At 46.1% G+C, this 22,390-nt stretch overlaps 1 protein-coding gene across 1 annotated transcript in view; it reads right to left on the bottom strand.

Moving 5' to 3' along the window:
- XKR6 (XK related 6) overlaps positions 1 to 22,390 on the bottom strand; it is a 153,185-nt gene that overhangs the window by 124,027 nt on the left and 6,768 nt on the right. The gene's annotated exons all lie outside the window — the stretch shown is intronic.

Genomic DNA, 22,390 nt, shown 5'->3' with positions numbered 1-22,390 from the left:
TTCTATTTAAGTTACATTATAGTCCACAGGCTATTCATTAGGAAATAAGGATTTGTTTAAGTTTTTCATGTGTGCTAAAACTCAGTCTAAGGTTTTGTGTGTGTGTTTTTTTTTAATTGTTAAACCACATCAGTTAACAAACATGGATACATATGCTATAATGTTATTGATTTAGTTAAATAAATTGTTTGAATTGTTATTAAGGAAATGATCATTTTTCTCCTTCCAATAAAGTACAGCAGAAGAGTTGTGCAAATATAAACAGTTAACTTATTAAACCTCACAATAATTTCATAATTATCTGCCTATGTATTTCTAATAGTATAACCAAATCAGTATTTTTTGATATATAACTTCAAAAACTACTCTGAAAATTTATTATTCCAAAAATGAAAACCTTCATCTGGTTGTAAATGTTAAGATTATATCGGCAAGAACGAGTCTTTCTGTAAAAAAAATTAAATCATTTAAATCAAGTCTTACTGACTAGTGATTTAAATCGTGATTTAAATCAATTTGATTTAAAATCAAATCCAACCTGCCCTTTGGGTCCTTTCCAACTCTACCATTCTACGAAATACCTGCTTCCTGGTAAAGCCAGTAGCAACTGAGAAGTTACAAGAGATCCTGGGGGATATAAATAATCTACATCCGTTTCAATTTGAGTTTGTGCATGGTTTATATTAGTTTATCAAACCCATCAGACTGGATTTCATGGCAAAACTGGGGTGGGTCGAAGCCAATTTGAGTTCTCTGGCAATAGGTGGGCTATCAATGCAACCTGACGTCTTTTAGAATTCTTTGGCTAAAGCGTGTAGAGATTTTCCTAAGTCTCAGAGGACTGCCAAGGCAACACACCATTCTTTTGAAGACCTTAAGCCAGGCATCCAGCCAAGGAACCTCCTCCCGGCCAGCTTCACGCATGCCAGAACCCTGGTTTGGCCACCTCCGTTTCCTAGAGTTCCTCCGCTTCCCCCATATCATATAGAGGAGGGAGAAAGGTTGTTTTCTGCTGCTCCAGAGAAGCAGACACGGGGCAATGGATTCAAACTACAAGAAAGAAGATTCCACCTAAACATTAGGAAGAACTTCCTGACAGTAAGAGCTGTTGGACAGTGGAATTTGCTGCCAAGGAGTGTGGTGGAGTCTCCTTCTTTGGAGGTCTTTAAGCGGAGGCTTGACAGCCATCTGTCAGGAATGCTTTGGTGGTGTTTCCTGCTTGGCAGGGGGCTGGACTGGATGGCCCTTGGGGTCTCTTCCAACTCTAGGATTCTATGCCACTTCCATAGAAGCAAATAGGCTTGATGGAGCAGAGGCTGAGTATGGCAGGGCAGCAAGAATAAAATCCTTAAAGTGGCCTTGAACTGAATCAGACAATTGGAGTAGATAAGCTAGGATGGTCTGAACCAGAGGGTGGGGTGGTGTCTGGTTCCTCCTGCTGAAAGCCAAATTCTCTCTCTCTCTCTCTCTCTCTCTCTCTCTCTCTCTGTGTGTGTGTGTGTGTGTGCGTGCCCTATCCAACTCCCCCGAGCACTTTTGCACTCTCCTGAGCAGTTTCTCTGTTGTCTTCACATAACTAAGGCAATGAATTGCTCACACAAGCCTCACACACATGAATATTCGGGTGGGGGTCACCTCAAATTGTTCTTGAACTGTTACGTGTTAATTTGCATTTTGCATTTTATCTTGTTTAGCTTCCTAAGTTAGTTAATTTGTATAAGTAATTTGTTTGAGGGTTGTGATAGTCATTACTTATTGCAGTTCTTAGCAGTGAATTGCTGTCTAATTATTATTTGTTGGCGTTCAATTTTATTGCGCTCTATTGTACTCTAATGGGTTACCGAATATTTCTTTATTGTTTGTTTTATAGTTCTGTTTCTATGATTCTTTGTATTGCATACATTTTTTACAATTGGGCTAGTCACACTTCTCTGAAGTCTCTCAGCCTCACTCACCTCACAGAGTGTTTGTTGTGGGGGAGGAAGGGAAAGGAGATTGTAGGCCGCTTTGAGACTCCTTAAGGGGAGTGAAAGGCGGGGTATCAAGTCCAAACTCCTCCTCCTCCTCCTCCTCCTCCTCCTCCTCCTTCATCTGTCACAGATGCTTTAGTTGAGATTCCTGCATTGCATGGGGTTGGACCACATGAACCTCCTCGCGGTCCCTTCCTGTTCTCCAATGCTATGATTGCATGAAGTAGTTGCTTCCATCTATCCTCAATCTTCTGGTCTCTCCCAGGTCCTAGACCAGGCATAGGCAACCTTCGGCTCTCCAGATGTTTTGGCCTACAACTCCCATGATCCCTAGCTAACAGGACCAGTGGTCAGGGATGATGGGAATTGTAGTCCAAAACATCTGGAGAGCCGAAGGTTGCCTATGCCTGTCCTAGACTGACACTAAGCACTCAGTACAGCGTAGCTTCCTATGTTTCTACAATGGGGAGAAAAGAGGGAAGCATTTGGAACTAAGAAGTGGCAAGATCGGGCGGGTCAAGCACCATTCCCCCCCCCCCCCGTCTCTCTGGTCTAAACCTTCCCCTCCAATAAATTGCTTCTGCAAAGAACAAAGGGCCTTGGGGTCGAGTTGCACACATCTGTACATAGTGTAGGTTCTGAACTGTCACCCAAACCGGTCCTTCCGTGAACCACAGATGATGTAACTCGTAAATTATGCATGCTTGCAATTTACTCCAGAGCAAGAGTTCCCTTACTCTAATGGGGATCAGATTCACAAGCCTTCGGAAGGTGTGAACGGTGTTAAGTAACAATGTTTTTTAACCTGATGTGTTAGAAGTGAGACCTCCCCTCCCCATGTTCTCACTGCAATTCCCAATTCTTCTGCTTTATGGATATCAAGGGGCAAATGGGTAGAAAAGGGGCAGGATTTTTGTATAAGGAGCACAGTGGCCAAAGGCATGTCGTGTAAGCGAGGAAGTTCAAATCCCTTGGATGCTAGCACAAGAGAGAGCCTTCAATGAGCCGTGATCTTCTTACCCTCAGCCCTTTCTTCTATAAGATGCAGGAGATGGCTCAGTATACCAGCATTTTACACATCTGAGTGTGGCCCTTATAGCCTAAGTAAAATGCATGTGCACCATACTTTGGTTATCAGAACCCAACAGACAAGATGTCTATCCCAAGTTAAAAAGACAGCATTAGGCTCTTTTCTGGGCCCCAATAAATGTCTGAATTCATACAGTCCTGGGAGGCTGAGCCCATAACAGCAGCATAACTGGCAATTGACTGAGATGAACAGGGGACCAATGGGAAGAACCCACAGTTCAGAGCTCGGAATCAGGAAATGTGGTGGTGGAGATTTGCCCATTAGTACCCTGGAGAGCTCCCAAGGAGCAGACAGGTTGCTCTAAGTGGTTGGTGCTAACTGAGCTTTATATGCTTCATCAGCCAATCCACCACTCTAAGGCTTTACCCCCTTGAGGAGGAATGGAGAGACATTTAAGGGGCAGCCATCTGGCATGCCCCACTCCCCGAGAAGGCTTACAATGAGGGAAAGCAAGCTGACAAAGGTTCCTTACCAGGGTCTAGCAGGGTGCTAGTCCTCATTAAGGAGCAGGAGATAGAAGTGCTCCTACATAATACAAACAGGCTTGGAAAAGTGGAAGGGGCATGCCACAATGACAGAAAGACCCCCATTGTTACTTTGAATGCACAGCCTCTTGCCACTCGGCCGCAAAGGTCTGTTAATGCAGCCTCAACCATAATGAGACAATCAGACACCATTGCAGCAAATCTCCACATTATTAATTTAAATGAGCTGATTGCCTCGGCTCTTGATTGCCTCGGCATGGCAAAAGCTTCCCACCTAGTCCATTTTGCCTCTAATCACTTTTATTAATAGCTCTGCTTGTTGTTTGGGGACGCGGGCGGAGAGAGTCTAACCCGACGTGCATCAGTGTTGCAGCATCTGTGCACCCTACGAGTTTTGACGAGCAAAGGGCCAGTAGATACGATCGGCAGAATTGAAGCTTTTCCTGAACGGTACCACTTCATGCTACGAGTGGGGACTCACAAGCCGGATGGTGCATTTCTCTGTATGGGAGCTATGGAGAGATGTTGTCTAAGCACAGAGCTGAGGCCACCTGAAGCCTTATGTAGGGGTGGCCAATATCTTTAGAGGAGCTGGCTTTGTGGTCCTGTTGTTGTTCAGTCGTTCAGTCATGTCCGATTCTTTGTGACCCCATGGACCAGAGCACGCCAGGCACGCCTATCTTTCACTGCCTCCTGCAGTTTGGCCAAACTCATGCTAGTTGCTTCGAGAACGCTGTCCAACCATCTCTTCCTCTGTCGTCCCCTTCTGCTTGTGCCCTCCATCTTTCCCAACATCAGGGTCTTTTCTAGGGAATCTTCTCTTCTCATGAGGTGGCCAAAGTACTGGAGCATCAACTTTAGGATCTGTCCTTCCAGTGAGCACTCAGGGCTGATTTCTTTAAGGATGGATAAATTTGATCTTTTTGCAGTCCATGGGACTCTCAAGAGTCTCCTCCAGCACCATAATTGTTGTCCTATTGGGGCCTTTATCGAAGTCTGCAGGTCCTGGTTGTGTCTGAAATCTTAGCTGCAAATGCTGGGCGTCATAGAACCAGGTTGGGGGAAAGGCTTGTAAAGACAATACTGAGTTAAATTCAAAAGGACTTTAACAGATTGGAGAACTGGGCACAAGCTAACAAAATGAATTTCAGTAGGGACAAATGTAAGGTTTTGCACGTAGGCAGGAAGAACCAGATGCACAAATATAAGATGGGTGACACCTGGCTTAGTAGCAGTACATGTGAAAAGGATCTAGGGGTCTTGGTGGACCACAAGCTTAACATGAGCCAACAGTGTGATGCAGCAGCAAAAAAAGCCAATGCTCTTCTAGGCTGCATCAACATAAGTCTAGAAGAAGAAGAAGAGTTTGGATTTGATATCCCGCTTTTCACTACCCGAAGGAGTCTCAAAGCGGCTAACATTCTCCTTTCCCTTCCTCCCCCACAACAAACACTCTGTGAGGTGAGTGGGGCTGAGAGACTTCAGAGAAGTGCGACTAGCCCAAGGTCACCCAGCAGCTGCATGTGGAGGAGTGGAGACACGAACCCGGTTCCCCAGATTACGAGTCTACCGCTCCTAACCACTACACCACACTGGCTCTCGTGTCTAGTGTCCAGATCAAGGGAAGTCCCACTCTATTCTGCCTTGGTCAGACCACACCTGGAATACCGTTTAAGAAGGATGTTGACAAGCTAGAAGGTGTGCAGAGGAGGGCAACCAAGATTATCAACTGTCTGGAAATTGAGCCTTATGTGGAATGGTTGAAGGAGTTGGGTATGTTTAACCATGAAAAGAGGAGTCTGAGAGGAGATATGATAGCCACCTTCAAATATCTCAAGGGCTGTCACATGGAAGAGGGAATAAGCTTGTTTTCTCCTGCCCTGGAAGGTAGGACTCGAACCAATGGCTTCAGGATACAAGACATAAGATTCTGACTAAACATCAGGAAGAACTTTCTGACAGTAAGAGCTTTCTGGCCGTGGAATAGTCTCCCTCAGGTGATTGTAGACTCGCTTTCATTGGAGGTTTTTAAGCAGAGGTTGAATGGCCGCCTGTCATGGATGCTTTAGCTGATATTCCTGCATTGCAGGGGGTTGGACTAGATGACCCTTGTGGTCCCCTTCTAACTCTACAATTCTATGATTCTATGAAATGGACCAGAGGTCTAACTTGATACATTATTACGCCCACACTTGTTATAACACTATCCTCCTGTGCTCTAACTTGTTATAACACTATGCCCTTATACTCTTAAATAAATAAATACTGGAACATTGATTTATATTAGCATAACAAAAGTTAACATGCAATAATTAAGTTTGTGAAGAAGATTCAGTCAAGCTTCTGATTTTTGAAATTGAATTGTTCAGAAGATTGGGGGGAGGACTGAATCCTTTACTTTTAAAATTTGCCTTTCGTTTAGTAATATTTACATAAGACATTCCATTTTCATTTCACGGAGAAGATACACGCACCTCACTGCAGCAGCAAACTCTGCTCGTGTGAGGTTATTACACTGTACCTTGAACTGCTTATGGGAAATATTAAAAGGAAAAAAGAAAATAAAATCACAGCAATGAATGTTTTCACCCAATCTGCAACGCATCAATGAAGACTTGTTGTTGTTGTTCAGTCGTTCAGTCGTGTCCGACTCTTCGTGACCCCATGGACCAGAGCACGCCAGGCATGCCTATCTTTCACTGCCTCTCGCAGTTTGGCCAAACTCATGTTAGTAGCTTCGAGAACACTGTCCAACCATCTCGTCCTCTGTCATGCCCTTCTGCTTGTGCCCTCCATCTTTCCCAACATCAGGGTCTTTTCCAGGGAGTCTTCTCTTCTCATGAGGTGGCCAAAGTACTGGAGCCTCAACTTCAGGATCTGTCCTTCCAGTGAGCACTCAGGTCTAATTTCTTTAAGAATGGATAGGTTTGATCTTCTTGCAGTCCATGGGACTCTCAAGAGTCTCCTCCAGCACCATAATTCAAAAGCATCAATTCTTCGGCGATCAGCCTTCTTTATGGTCCAGCTCTCACTTCCGTACATTACTACTGGGAAAACCATAGCTTTAACTATACGGACCTTTGTCGGCAAGGTGATGTCTTTGCTTTTTAAGATGCTGTCTAGGTTTGTCATTGCTTTTCTCCCAAGAAGCAGGCAATGAAGTCCTCCCAATGAACACTAGCAACTTCTAAAAAAAAAAGCTGAAATCCTCACAGTTCTAAAGAGAGCCAAAAGCCTGACCCAAGGCCCCACAATGGTGTGTGTTTTATCTGATGAAAACCTGGGCAAATCTGGCAGCAGAGAAATAAGGAATTGTAATACTGGCAATTTGCAGTTGCACACTTCGATTTCTTTTTGAAATCATGCAGCATTCAGGAAGTGACTGGAAAGAAACACATTTCTCAAAGAGACACTCGCAATTTAAACATCTAATGGTAGAATTCACCAATTTTATAACAGTAAAAATGCTCCTTCAAATGCATAGTTCTATTCTGGGTGCCTAACAGATGTTTTCACGAAGGATTTGGGACAGAAAGAATGTAAATGCAAGGATAATGGCTGCCTAATGAAATTTAGTCTGCAATTAATTCACACATCCAATTAATACAATCCCCAAAGGAAAGTCTATTACCAAGACAGGAAACCTTTTGTTGATCACAAGGGTCACTATCAGGCGAAAGATCCAAAAACCAGACATGAATATTTTAATCCTTTGGGTTGCAATAAATGTTCCCAACAGAGGTTTAAGAAAGGTCCCCTTGGAAGCCATAAGCAGAAGTTGTTTATACCCCATTCCAAGGAGCCCCAAACTCTGCCTCTAAAACAAGCAATTTTTACAAGCATTTATTACAATGCACATTGTGCACAAATGTTTGCCATCAGCTTGGAGAAGGCATTGACAGTGTGCTATTTGGGTATGCAAATAACCCCCCCCCAAAAAAAACCAGATATCCTCAAGCCATGAACACTGTTTGATGTCCTACCCCAAACAGGAGGGATACATGGTCTAAACTATTGAGCCTCTTGGACTTGCCGATCAGGAGGTCGGCGGTTCGAATCCCCGCAATGGGGTGAGCTCCCGTTGTTCTGTCCCAGCTTCTGCCAACCTAGCGGTTCGAAAGCACACCGGTGCAAGTAGATAAATAGGTAGCAGGAAGGCAAATGGCATTTCCGTGCGCTCTGGTTTCCATCATGGTGTCCCATTGCACCAGAGGCGGTTTAGTTATGCTGGCCACATGACCCAGAAAGCTGTCTGTGGACAAACGCCGGCTTCCTCTGCCTGAAAGCGAGATGAGTGCCTCAACCCCATAGTCGCCTTTAACTGGACTTAACTGTCCAGGGGTCCTTTACCTTTTCTTACCTTTTTTCTATCTACTATCTTTGCCAATGATACAACAGTGTGCAAACAAACATTCTCCACCAAGGCTGATCGTGGTGGAACCAAACACCAATGCTGGAATGAAACAACCAAGGAGAATCTAAAAACTGCCTTGCTGGATCACAGCAACACCCCTCTGATCCCAGGGGGAGAATACCTGTTGTCTGACTCCCATCAGACTCAGCCAGAATGGCCAGTGACCTGGGATTATGGGAAATGTAGTCCATTTGGTTGGCCAAGGGGTCCCCATCCTTGGCTCAACATATTGTAATATAACCTCTCAAGTCTTCTCTTCTCCAGGCTAAACTATATTCTGCTTTCAGAATATGAACAGTCAGCCAGATACCTCTTCAGGGGAAGAAGAAGAGGAAGAAGAAGAGGAGGAGGAGGAGGAGGAGGAGGAAGAAGAACAAGAACAAGAAGAAGAAGAAGAAGAAGAGGAGGAGGAGGAGGAGGAGGAGGAGGAGGAGGAGGAGGAGTTGTTTGGATTTGATGTCCCACTTTTTCACTACCCAAAGGAGTCTCCAAGCGGCTAACATTCTCCTTTCCCTTCCTCCCCCACAACAAACACTCTGTGAGGTGAGTGGGGCTGAGAGACTTCAGAGAAGTGTAACTAGCCCAAGGTCACCCAGCAGATGCATGTGGAGGAGCGGAGATGCGAACCCGGTTCACCAGATTACAAGTCCACCGCTCTTAACCACTACACCACACTGGCACCACATGCTGCTCTCTTTCTCCAAACCACACATTCTATCACAGAGGTGAGGAACCACAGACTCTGTTAGTCCTGCCCAGTGCTTTTTCTCTTTTAAAAAAAAATGTTCAGGGGTACTTTCATTTTCCCACTCATCCTGAAATACTGCCCCTCAATGAGGCCAAACTTAGATTCACCAAATGTTTAGGGGTATGCATACCCCTGCGTCACCCCAGAAAAAAAGCACTGGTCCTGCCGCAAATCCCAATTTGGCCTGCACAGCCTTTCCCCCTTAACATCTACTGAACACGCCTCTCCATAGCTGTCAACTTTTCCCTTTTCTTGCGAGGAATCCTATTCGGAATAAGGGAATTTCCCTTTAAAAAGGGGGGAAGTTGACAGCTATGCGTCTCTCTCTCTCTCTCTGCTTGTGCATGCGCCCACAGTTTCTTCACCTTCCCCCAGCGAAGTCTACATGTTTGAAATCAATGGACTCAAATCTACCTGCTACAAGCTTGGCCTGGGGAATAAATAAACGGCTGCAGCTGTCGATTAGTATCCCAGTGCGGGCAATAAATTATTTCAAAGGGGGCCTGGCAAAAGCCCTGTCCAGCCCTCATGCAGGGACCAAAAAGCTTTTAATCTGGTGCAGAGCCTCTCGTCTCCATGCCAGATGGTCATCTGATCTAGCATGGGGGAGAGGAAAGTGTTCATTCAATGTTTCTCTCCCTCTCTCTCTCTCTCTCTCTCTCTCTCCCCCTCTCCCTCTCTCTCCCCCCCTCTCTATTTCCATACCACTACTGTTATCAGAGGGACGCAGGTGGCGCTGTGGGTTAAACCACAGAACCTAGGGCTTGCCAATCAGGAGGTTGGTGGTTCGAATCCCCGCGATGGGGTGAGCTCCTGTCGCTCGGTCCCAGGAGGCAGTGATGGCCACCAGCCGAGACGACTTTAAAAGAGGACAAATTAATGGACATGAGAATGTTAGAAGAGCCTGCTGGATCAGGCCAAAGCAGGCCCATCTAGTCCAGCATCCTGTTCTCACAGTGGCCAACCGGATGCATGGGGGAGACCAGCGATCAGGATCGGAGCACAAGAGCAACTCTCCACTCCTGGAGTTTCCAGCAACTGGGATTCAGAAGCCCTGTCCAAACCTCTGTTGAAGCCATCAAAGTTGCCTCCTGTGGGATAGAGTTCCACAGTTTAACTAGACACTGTGTGAAGAACTCCTTTCTTTATACTGCCTTGAATCTTTCAAAGTTCAGGTTCACGGCAGGCCCATGGGCTGCAGTCTTATGAGAGGAGAAGAATATTTCTTTCTCCACTCCCGTTATGTCGCCTTTGAACCCGCCCTTTTCTCTAAACTTAAATGTCCCAAACACTGGACGTTTCTCCATAGGGGAGTCACCCCCTTGATCCTTCTGCTTGCCCTTTTCTGAACCGTTTCCATCTCTACAGTAACCTTTTTGAGGTGAGGCACCCAGAACTGCACCCGGGATCTTGAGCGGCTACACTCTGAAATGTTGGAGAGCTTGGAGAGCTCAGTTTGTTAGAGCATGGTGCCGATAATGCCAAGGTTGCAGGCTCGATCCCCGTATGGGTCAGGTGCATATTCCTGCATTGCAGGGGGTTGGACTAGATGATCCTCGGGGTCCCTCCCAACTCCACAGTTCTATGATTCTATTATTCTTACATCAGATGGTGGTGAGGTTGCTGCACCCTGTCTCAGTACAAGGAAGCAGGCAAAGAGTCAACAACTGAGCCAGTGTGGTGTAGTGGTTAAGAGCGGTGAACTTGTAATCTGGTGAACCGGGTTCGCTTCCCCGCTCCTCCACATGCAGCTGCTGGGTGACCTTGGGCTAGTCACACTTCTCTGAAGTCTCTCAGCCCCACTCACCTCACAGAGTGTTTGTTGTGGGGGAGGAAGGGAAAGGAGAATGTGAGCCGCTTTGAGACTCCTTCGGGTAGTGAAAAGCGGGATATCAAATACAAACTCTTCTTCTTTTTCTTCTTCTTCTTCTTCTTCTTCTTCTTCTTCTTCTTCTTCTTCTTCTTCTTCGGAGTCCCACTGACTTCTGTCTCCCTGTTTGTCTCCCCATCTCTTCGTAGGGTTTCGTATGTTTGTGTGGTTTTGGTTGTTGTTGTTTTTTAAGGTACTTTATGTTTTATTCCTGGAATGGCTCCCACCTCCCCCCTTTGCATCAGACGGTGTGTACATTTTGTTGGCTGCCTTCTGTTCATAAACAATCTGTTGAGTGTTTCCTCGACTTAGACAGAACTGGGATGGCGTCCAATCCCAGCCTAAAGCCATTCGTGGCTCGCAGAGGCTGCCGGCTTGCTGACGCGGCTGCCATCTCACTTGACGGCGCTGCCGGAGGGGGGCTAAGCTGGCGGGTCCCCCTTCTCAACGGGGGTGCCAGGCACAACAGCAACACCCACCCACAACCGAAGTTGCCATGTCTTCAGCTGTGTGGGGGGGGGGGTTTGGCAAATCTGTTGCTTTTGGTTTCTCTTTCCCCTCGTCTTAATTCCAGTTCCCCCAGATCAGTTTACATTTAAAAATTGGGGGGGGCGACCCCATGGAAATACACATTTTTACAAAGCCATTTCCCGTGAAATCATAAGGTTAACCTGCTAGAAGCCATTGCCCCACATATGACCTCTCACCCACAGCAGAATTGTAAAAAAATTCATATTTTGGTGGCACCTACGTACAATTTGGAACTCCCTGTCCATGTGTTTAGAAAATCGGCGTGAGTTTTAACCGTTTTTTTAGCCTATTGCCAACTGAACCTTTCAAAAGTCTGAAATTATTGTTAATTCTTCTTATGGATAATGTTCTTGTTTTATTCTCTTTGTCTAAGCAGCTTTGAGGTTTGTTTGTTTGTTAGCTCGCTTGCTTTTACAATCAAGGGGTGTGTACATTTCATTAAATAAATAAATTAAAACAAATTCCGGACAAGACCGAATTCTCGAAGGATGGTCTCCATTTATTTTAAGGTCTTTCATAGAATCATAGAATCACAGAATCATAGATTTGGAAGAGACCACAAGGGCCATCCAGTCCAACCCCCTGCCAAGCAGGAAACACCATCAAAGCATTCCTGACAAATGGCTGTCAAGCCTCCGCTTAAAGACCTCCAAAGAAGGAGACTCCACCACACTCCTTGGCAGCAAATTCCACTGTCGAACAGCTCTCACTGTCAGGAAGTTCTTCCTAATGTTTAGGTGGAATCTTCTTTCTTGTAGTTTGAATCCATTGCCCTGTGTCCGCTTCTCTGGAGCAGCAGAAATCAACCTCCCTCCCTCCTCTATATGACATCCTTTGATATATTTGAAAATTTGGTTCCTGAAACTCATTCCGATTGTGCAGATAAAATATAATGGATAGAATCCTACAGGGTAGGGTATTAGTATGTGAAAATAATCCAGATCCAAGGATTTGCCTACAGATGATGCAGACATCAGGTGCCATCCTGGCGCTGGGCATCTTCGCTTGGTTGCAAGTGGCCGATAGCCAGGTACCCAATGAGTCCGGTGCCTGGCAGATTTTGGACGCTGTCCTCGCACGCATGTGCTACGAAGGGTTGGATCTAGACCCCCTGGATCAGGGGTCAGCAACCTTTTTCAGCCATGGGCCGGTCCACTGTCCCTCCGACCATGTGATGGGCCGGACTATATTTTGAAGGGGGGGGGAAAGGAACAAATTCCTATGCCCCACAAATAACCCAGAGATGCATATTAAATAAAAGCACACATTCTACTCATGTAAAAACACCAGGCAGGCCCCACAAATAACCCAGCGATGAATTTTAAATAAAAGGACACATTCTACTCATGTAAAAACACGTTGATTCCTGGACCGTCCGCGGGCCGGTTTTAGAAGGTGATGGGGGCCGCATCTGGCCCACGGGCCTTAGTTTGCCTACCCCTGCTCTAGATCTTCTGCTTTGCAGAAGGCATTATCTGCCAGGCTTGTGTGTACATTATTCTCCTTGTGTGTAAAACACTGCTAAGAAAACAGCAGGTTTCAATGTGGTAAACAATTGTGCAAATCCAGCCTCACATTGAGCGACTCGAGTCAAGTGTCTTCGAAGTCGGCCACATTTCATAGAATATTCCACAGATCACCTTCAATTGATGTAAGAACGTAAAAAAGCAAACAGCTTGCACAAAAGCCACTTGAGTTCAGGCATGACTGAAGTGGTGGGTGGGTGTCTGTCTGCTGGGAATGAAGGTGCCAGAGAATGAAGCTCTGCCACTGGGCCTATGGCGGATATTGAACATAGCCATCACAGCCACATCAGCAGACTTATTCTTCATGGGTCTGTCTAATTCCCTCTAAAAGATGTCCAAGCTGACGGCCACTCAGGACATTTTTACACTCCACTCCAGGCTTCGAGCAAAGTTAGTTCTGTAAATTAAGCAAAGCGCACAGAAGCCCTTCTAAACCATTTTGCCAACCACTCCAGAGGTCCCTGGCTGAGGACGTCCCATTGATGGGTTTGATCAGGGGTCCCCAAACTAAGGCCCGGGGGCCGGATGTGGCCCAATCACCTTCTAAATCCGGCCCACGGACAGTCTGGGAACCAGCGTGTTTTTACATGAGTAGAATGTGTGCTTTTATTTAAAATGCATCTCTGGGATATTTGCGGGGCATAGGAATTCATTCATTCCCTCCCCCCCCAAAAAAATATAGTCTGGCCCCCCACAAGGTCTGAGGGACAGTGGACCGGCCCCCTGCTGAAAAAGCCCTACCTGGAGAATTCAGGAATTCAACCTGAGACCATCTGCAAACAAAGAATGTGCTTTACCCCTGAGCCACAATCCTGTCCACCTCCATCAAGGCAACATCATTGCTGGCGCACCCAGAGCTGCCCAAGCATCGCCATCATTGCAGCTGAGCCAAACACCCAACACCATACAGCTTGCTTCCCTGCCCCTCTCCCCACACACTGCCTCTCCTTTGCAACTTGCCAGATCCCAGACTGAATTTCCCTCTTCTTGTCTGTCTTCTCTGACACCCTGGCTGGCCATTCAGAATCCTGGCTCCTGCCCCATATGGCACATGAGACTATGAGACATCGCAGGCTCAGCCAAGAAAACCATGGGATTGGCTCGCGCGCAACAATTCTCCATTCTTCTAAATATATTGAGGGTTTCACTTCCACCATTCATTCCAGAGCTGTGTTGTTGTTTTTAAAAGCATTCCTCGTTCAGGCATACACGTGCAATGCCCAAACGCATGCCTTCCACAGTCACTATCAGGCCTGGAGATGTGTCATTAACGTAGTCCAAACAAACAGCTTTGATGAGATGATGCTAATAATTCTACTACTGTTGTCGCTGGTGCTTATCGTCTATATGGCTGCTTTTAGAGCACTCAGAGCTCTTTGTGTACATTATTTTTGTTGCAGCCCTTACCACAACCTTGTGTGTCGAGGTCCCCAAACCACCCCTCAAATGAAGCACACTTCACACAGCAATTTAAGTTTAAGGTTTTTGGCCTAATTTTGGCCACAAGTTTATTAAAATACAAAATATGTGAGTGGTTGCTTAGGCATTGGTTCAGACTATCTGTCTCGCTGGGGACAGAACTGACACCCACCCACCTGTGGAGTCAGTAAAGGGGAAAACACTTTGGGGAGAGAATGTGCGCCCGTTCTCCCCTAATGCTCCCAGGGGCTCTTGCGTGGGCCCTGGGCCCCGGCCGGGGGATACGGACAAGCATGGCGAGCCCCTGGATTCCTTTAACGGAATTCCCCGCACAGCAGAAGCATAGGAGGGGCAACCACAGCCAACCTGCCCCTTTGCAGCATAGGAGGGGCAACCACAGCCAACCCTGCCCCTCCACCAACCAATTAATAACCAATGCCTAGCAGCCAACCTTACAAGTTGTGACTAATTGCTATGCAGTAGGCGAAAACCAGGTGGCACCAGCCAATCAGCCAAATGGAAAAATTCCTACCAGGCCCCTGCCCCAAAAGCAGACAACCCCATGACAGGCCATACGCAGAGCCCTAATAATAGGGGGGGGGGTGATCCGATGCACGCAGCAAAGAGATATATCACGCTGCAAGCCAAGCAATATATAGTCACTGGGATGTCCATCAACAATCGCAACATAGAAATCCCCCCAACGACACCCAGAGCCCAATCACAGCAGTGGCCATCTGTACAATCCCGCCCAGCAACAGAGGGGTGACTTGCTGGCCCCCACATGCTCTCCATGAAGGAGAACCCGCTTTGCAAAGTGGGTCATCATTATTATCCCCAAGTTGTGGTTGAGGGTTGCCGAGCCTGAGACCAAGCTGCTTGCCTAAGGTGGATTGGTGAGTTTACCGCAGAGGAGAGCAGTGAACTGGGCAGTAAGAATCACAGGATCAAAGTACTGGGGAGGGTGCTGAAAGTCGTCTAGTCTGGCCCTCAATACAGAGCAGTTTTTCTCAGAAGGGTAGCAGGAGAAGGGTGATTCATTGAGTATGGTAAACCTGTTGGCGATTGCTAACAACTGCAATTAGTCCTACAGGAAAAAAGCAAGGGATAGCATGCGGATGACCAAAAATAACTTTAGGATGTTTTTTACCCTTCTGGAAAAAAACACCTCACCCTGCCCTCCCACTATATATAAGGGTCTGGTGACTTCTGTTTCAGTGTATCTGAAGAAGTGTTCATGCACACGGAAACTCGTACCCAGAACAGACTTCATTGGTCTCTAAGGTGCTACTGGACAATTTTTTAATTTTTTTTTTATTTCAACTACATCAGATCATCACAGCTACCTACCAGAATCAGTAAATACTGTGCAGGAAGTTTTCATATCTCTATAATGGAAGTTGCTGGCTTAATTTCTTAATTATGATTTTAATTATGACTATTTTTTAAAGCATGTGAAAAAGTACTTGTATTTTTCCTTCACTTTTTCTATTTCACTGGGCATACCTCATGTGGTCCCATTTTAAGAATGAATCACTGTTCTCTTTTCATCCTGTTCCAAACCATTTGTGATTTCATAAAGTTCTCCCCCCCACACACCCTTATTTTCTCCACCCTTATCCTTCTGACCTTCCTATTTGTGTCAACCTTTTTCTGTTCTTTACCAACCAAAAAGAAATGACCATCCATGAAATTATCCTCTCGTCTGGACTGCTGCAATGTAGTCTGTGTGGAGCTGCCCTTGGAGATGACTCAGAAACTTCGACTTGCTCAGAATTCTGTAGCTCATCTGGGAAATCCAGCCAGATGGGTGGGGTATAAATATAATATAATATAATATAATATAATATAATATAATATAATATAATATAATATAATATAATATAATATAATATAATAGACAAGGGTGAGTGGCTGTGGAAACCCCCCCCCCCCCCAACCTGGCTCAACTGCATTTATTTTCAGGCACTTTCCTCCAAATATTTCAGCACTTTCCTCCAAATATTTCTTTTTTTTATTTTATTTAACAAAATGTATCTACCATATGATTGCAATTTTTAAACAATTTAAAATAAAACGTTAAAATTATCCAGGGGCTGTTTAAAAAAAGTATTGAAATGTTCAAAAAGGTGGTTAAAATCTGTGGACAGGCTTGCATAAGGAAAAATATTTTAAGCAGGAGCTGAAAAGACTACTGCGAAGGCACCTGCCTGCTGTCAACAGGCAGGGAGTTCCAAAGTCCATGCCACTCCATTGCCTAGGATCAACTTGATGCAGCTTTGTTTTCTAATTTACTGCTTGGATCAACAGTACACTTTATTGTACTCCCAACCTTACTGTATGCTTGTGAAACGTGGACCACTTATAAACGCCTTCTCCAACTGCTCGAAAGATTCCATCAATGGTGTTTCTGAAAATTTTTACACATCACTTGGGAAGGCAGGCGAACTAATACCAGTGTACTGGAAGAAGCAAAGATCACCAGTATTGAAGCGATGATTCTTCAACATCAACTTCGTTGGACCGGTCATGTTGTGCGGATGCCTGATTATCGTCTTCCAAAGCAACTACTCTATTCCGAACTTAAAAATGGAAAGCGTAATGCTGGTGGTCAACAAAAGAGGTTCAAAGACTTCCTCAAGGCAAATCTTTAAAAATGTAGTATGAACACTGACAACTGGGAAACACTGGCCTGCGAGCGCTCCAGTTGGAGAACTGCCTTTACCAGAGGTGCCATGGGCTTTGAAGACACTCGAACTCAGGACAAAAGGGAGAAATGTGCTAAGAGGAAGGCACGTTTGGCAAACCACAATCAACTCCCACCCGGAAGCCTACGTCCCCACTGTGGAAGGACATGTGGATCCAGAATTGGCCTCCACAGTCACTTACACACTCTTTGTTAAAACCGTGTTCATGGAAAACAATCTTACTCGGCTACGAGGGATCGCCAAAGAAGAAGATGAAGACCCTTTCTAGAGGAGCATAATCCTGCTTTATTTATTTTTTCATTCTTTGCTTTTATTACCCTCGTAAATCATGGCGAGTAAGTTTTTTTTTTTTTTTTGTAAACACACAAGTATTATTTCCACCTTCCCCCATTCCCTGAATCTTTTTGGATCAGGAAGTAAACTGGAAACGTTTGACTTTGCAAAGGAGCCTGATAATGTAATGTCCCGCAAAAATGTTTACAACCTCACCTGCCTGAACGCCTCTATGTTAATTGTTTGAAACCTAGAAGAAACTGAGAACAAATGTGTTTGGAGACAATTCTGTACAGCTGAGCAGCAGAATATAGGAAGAAGACAACGGCTCCAACCTTGGCCAACAATCCTCCAGATTTTCTGGACTACAAGTCCCATCAGGCCCCGCCAACGTGTGCATCAGGTTGGCAAAAGCTGACCCACCTGGCTTTGCAAAGTGGTAGGTGGATGCCTTGGGGAAGCCCCAAAGCAAAGCATGAATGACACCCCCTGCCTGTTTGTCCCCTCCCCTTCAACTGGTATTCAGAGATAGACTACTTTTGGATGTGGAGGTTCTGCAGAGGCATCGTGGCTAACGGCCTTCTAAACCCACAGCCGAAACTATATCATGGCAGCAAATCTCACGAATAGAATACGCATTGTGTGAAGAGGTACTAGTGAATTGCTGTTCTGAGTTGTCATTCAAAAAGCAAAGGCAGAGACTGATGGACCAGTGCCAATGGCCAACTGGACCAAGACTCAACCAGATGCCTGTGGCACAGCCATAAGCAGGATCCAAACACAAGAGCCCTTTTCCCTCCTGTGGCTTCCAACAACTGATATTCACAAGAATTACTGTGTCCAACCATGGAGACAGAGCACAGCCATTGTGGCTAGCCACCATTGGTAGCCCTCTCCTCCATGAATTTGCCCAAGACTTCTTTAAATCCATCCAGGCAGGAGCGAATTCCATGGTTTAGCTCTGTGCTGTGTAAAGATAATTATCCGTCCCAACATTCAGCTTTGAAGCAGAAAAGATGGCCCTGTCCTCCTTTCTACACACGAGCAGGGGGATTGCCACCCCACAGGGCAGGTTTTGTGACCCAGGTCTCATCCTGGGGTTGCACGCGAGCACATGAGCATTTGCCAACGCTAGAACCGTAGCACCTTCAAACGTAGACTGAGAGGGATTCCCTCCAGCGACTGTCCACCAGAAGGGCAGCTGGGAATCCCCATCGTTCTGGACACACCACGCCCGCAATCTGCCGCTGACTGAAGGGGGATTAAATTATACGGCCTCCGCTGAAAGCTAAACTTCTTATGTTTTTCAGGACAGAGCAAATTATGACCCACTAACCTACTTGCGGCCGCGGCTTAAACAAAAGGTGGACCCGCTTGAGAAACGAAGAACCCGCGTGCCACTTTGGGGTGGCTGATACAGGACAACGTATTCCCTTCCTCTGAGCAAAGGAAGGCGTTTGGGGCCGGCAGCAGAAATCTGGGGAGGCTGCCATCTACTCATGACGATGCTTTACTTTTGCCCTCTATAATACAGTAGGAGGAACTCAGTCCCAGGGAATGAATATGGCCCTCCAGACATCTTTATCTGGCCCTCAGAAGTCTCCCCAAGCCACACCCCTCATGGGACTTGTTTGACACTTGGAATGCCTGGATGGGAAGTGTCCTTGAAAACTGCTAAGCTCTCCTGCTTGCCTGGATAGAGAGGGGGGCGTGAATGCATGATGACGATGACAACGACGATTGCAGTACAGTGCTCCCTTGGTTCTCAAACACCTTGGTTCCCAAATGACGAAAACCCAGAAGTGTTCCGGTTTTTGAACGTTTTTCGGAAGCCGAACGTCCAATGCAGCTGTCGGCTATTGTTTCTGGGGCGCCTGCACCAATCAGAAGCTGTGCCTTCGTTTTAGAGCATTTCGGAATTCAAACGGACTTCTGGAATGGATTAAGTTCGGCGCTTTTGTTTTTGCTGTTTATTTTGTATTTTTGTTTTTGAGGATTTTTCAGTTGATTTGTTTTTGCGACTGTGTGAAACCCAGTTCAGCTACTGATTGATTTAATGTGCGACTGTGGAAATGGATAAAAGCCCCCCTCCCATCCAAACAATGACTATCATCAGTGCAGGTAAGGAAATAATAATAATTTTAATTTTTATCATCTACAAAACTGTCTTATTTATTTTATAGTATAGTACATTGATTATTGCTTTTGTTCTGTGGATCAATGGCCTCGTTATATAGTAAAATTCATGTTAGATTGACGTTTTAGGGGTTGTTTTTAAAAGTCTGGAATGGATTAATTCGTTTTGCATTACTTTCTATGGGAAAGCGCGCCTTGGTTTTGGAACGCTTTGGTTTGGGAACAGACTTCTGGAACGGATTAAGTTTGAGAACCAAGGTACCACTGTATATGATTATACACCTGGAACGAATGAGGCGCGTCTGCCTGGGAAGGTAGCCCACTTAGGAGAAGGAAAACTCTGCTCCTCAACCACCGCTGCTTTGTGGGATATCGTCAGGAGAAGAGAAAGCTAAGGAGTAAAGCCTACACAAATCCAGAGTCCCCAAGACATTTGGATGGCAATTGCACGCCTCCTTCCAGCAACTCCTGCAGCCAAGCTTGTGCCAAACGTCTTGTTCTCCTTCCCTTTGAACCACATCAGCAAGGTCGAGAGGGTGGTCTTGTCATCTGGGTAGCCCAGGACCTCCATACATACTGCCCAGGTGAGGTCACGTCAGTGTTGCTAACGCAATGGTTTAACTTCACCCCTGAAGGCTCATTCCATTGTCTCTCGAGATAGAAGAAGAAGAAGAAGAAGAAGAAGAAGAAGAAGAGGAGTTTGGATTTGATATCCCGCTTTTCACTACCTGAAGGAGTCTCATAGCGGCTAACATTCTCCTTTCCCTTCCTCCCCCACAACAAACACTCTGTGAGGTGAGTGGGGCTGAGAGACTTCAGAGAAGTGTGACTAGCCCAAGGTCACCCAGCAGCTGCATGTGGAGGAGTGGAGACACGAACCCGGTTCACCAGATTATGAGTCTACCGCTCTTAACCACTACATCAGAAGGATGCCCACAATTTGTACCCTGCCTCCCCCCCCCCAGGCAGTTTAGAGATAAAAATGAGAACAGCTAAAAACACAGGGAAAAAACAATTTAAAACGGAAGGGTTAAAACTACACACCGTATTAAAACCAAACAAATAATTACAGTAAAAGCCACATGGCTCCAGCCCTTTCATTAAAAGCAATATATTCCCAATAGCCTGTTGGAACAAGAAAGTCTTCACCTGCCAGCAGAAGGGCAACAAAGAGGAAGCCAGTCTCGGGAGGGAGTTCCAAAGTCTTGGCCACCATAGAAGCTGGCCAAGCTTGCAGTGGCGCTGTGGTCTAAACCACTGAGCCTCTTGGGCTTGCCGATCGAAAGGTGAGCTCCCGTTGCTCTGTCCCAGCTCCTGCCAACCTAGCAGTTCGAAAGCACACCAGTGCAAGTAGATAAACAGGTGCTGCTGCGGCAGGAAGGTGAACGGCGTTTCCGTGCGCTCTGGCACTCTTCACGGTCCTCCGTGCGCCAGGAGCGGTTTAATCATGCTGGCCACATGACCTGGAAAGCTGTCTGTGGACAAAGCCACTTCCGCCCATGAGCAGGAGGTGGCGTTGCGGGCGTCACGTCCAGAACACGCGCGCAGGGGCTGATACACAGCCCTTGCGCAATTGGCTGGATTCCTGCTGCTCCCCCCTGAAGGCCGACCAATCCGGTTGGCCGAGGGGCGTGGCTGGGCATCCCTTTAACTAGGAGACGGCGGGAATCTTTCCCCCTCTCCATCTCTGCCCCCAGCTTCATTGGTTTGGCAGTTAGGCATTGGATAACACCAATAGAGGTGAGAAGGGGAGCCTAGGGAGGTTAGGGCCTAAGCCACGCCCCAACGGTGATTACAAGGGGAGTTCCCCTTGATAAGCATCAGTGGGGCTCCCCTCGGCGGTTAACCCTTCACAGACCTCCAACACCCGGGTTGGGGTCCGATATAGTGGTTAGGGTCCAATGCCTAAGCCAATACTGCTCAACATCCGTAATCAATAAAGTTGTGGCCTTTACGCCCATTAAAATCGATACAATGTCTCATGTGTCATAATACATCTGGGAGGGAGGGACATTGCCACGCAAACGCCAGCTCCCTCGGCCTGAAAGCGAGATGAGTGCCGCAACCCCATAGTCGCCTTTGACTGGACTTAACTTTCCAGGGGTCCTTTACCTTACGTTTACCTTTACCTATCTCAGGAGTGCCCATGATGTGTTATCATTCGGCACTGCACCCCTTATTCCTATTGGCAAATGTAACTTGGGTGTGGCCGGGCCTTCATTGAATAATCTCCAGTTTTCACAGTCAGGTAGAGATGTTTTATGAAGGCTCTGACCCTCCCCACATTCCCTTCCCCACAGGAGTTCCTCAAATGCAACTGAGTACAAATTTGCAGCCATATAATGGGAGTGGGGGGGGGGAGTTTCATCTTCAAGAATCTTAAAACATATGGAAAACTTTTTTTTTTTTAAGGCATTTGTGGGAAGGGAAGAGGGAATTTCAACTGCAGCTTACATGCGGAATAACAGTGTGACTAACCAGCCACATGAAATAACTTTGCTCAATCAAAGATAAGTTTCCATACGGCAATCTTTTAAAATTAATTTTATCAACCATACAACAGATTCTATGATACTAATACACAGCATATAATACATAACGAAAACCAATCTTGAAAATGATTGTATACTATAGTAATATTTGTCCATGGAGTTTGTCCATGGTTTTCCCAGTAGTAATGTACGGAAGTGAGAGCTGGACCATAAAGAAGGCTGATCGCCGAAGAATTGATGCTTTTGAATTCTGGTGCTGGAGGAGACTCTTGAGAGTCCCATGGACTGCAAAAAGATCAAACCTATCCATTCTTAAAGAAATCAGCCCTGAGTGCTCACTAGAAGGACAGATCCTGAAGTTGAGGTTCCAGTACTTCCACCTCATGAGAAGGGAAGACTCCCTGGAAAAGACCCTGCTGTTGGGAAAGATGGAGGGCACAAGGAGAAGGGGAAGACAGAGGATGAGATGGTTGGACAGTGTTCTCGAAGCTACTAACATGAGTTTGGCCGAACTGCGAGAGGCAGTGGAGGATAGGGGTGCCTGGCGTGCTCTGGTCCATGGGGTCATGAAGAGTCAGACACGACTGAACGACTGATATTGTACGGTAGGAATTACAATCTTGCAGCTACTAACATACTTGCAGTCAGTGATTTTTTTTTCCCTTGAAAAATAGGTACTCACCATGAATTTATTACAGCAAGCTCCACACTTACTGCCACGCAACAGA

The sequence above is a fragment of the Lacerta agilis genome, chromosome 3, assembly GCF_009819535.1.
Source record: "Lacerta agilis isolate rLacAgi1 chromosome 3, rLacAgi1.pri, whole genome shotgun sequence".
NCBI lineage: Eukaryota > Metazoa > Chordata > Lepidosauria > Squamata > Lacertidae > Lacerta > Lacerta agilis.
This window is presented reverse-complemented; position numbering and strand designations above follow the sequence as displayed.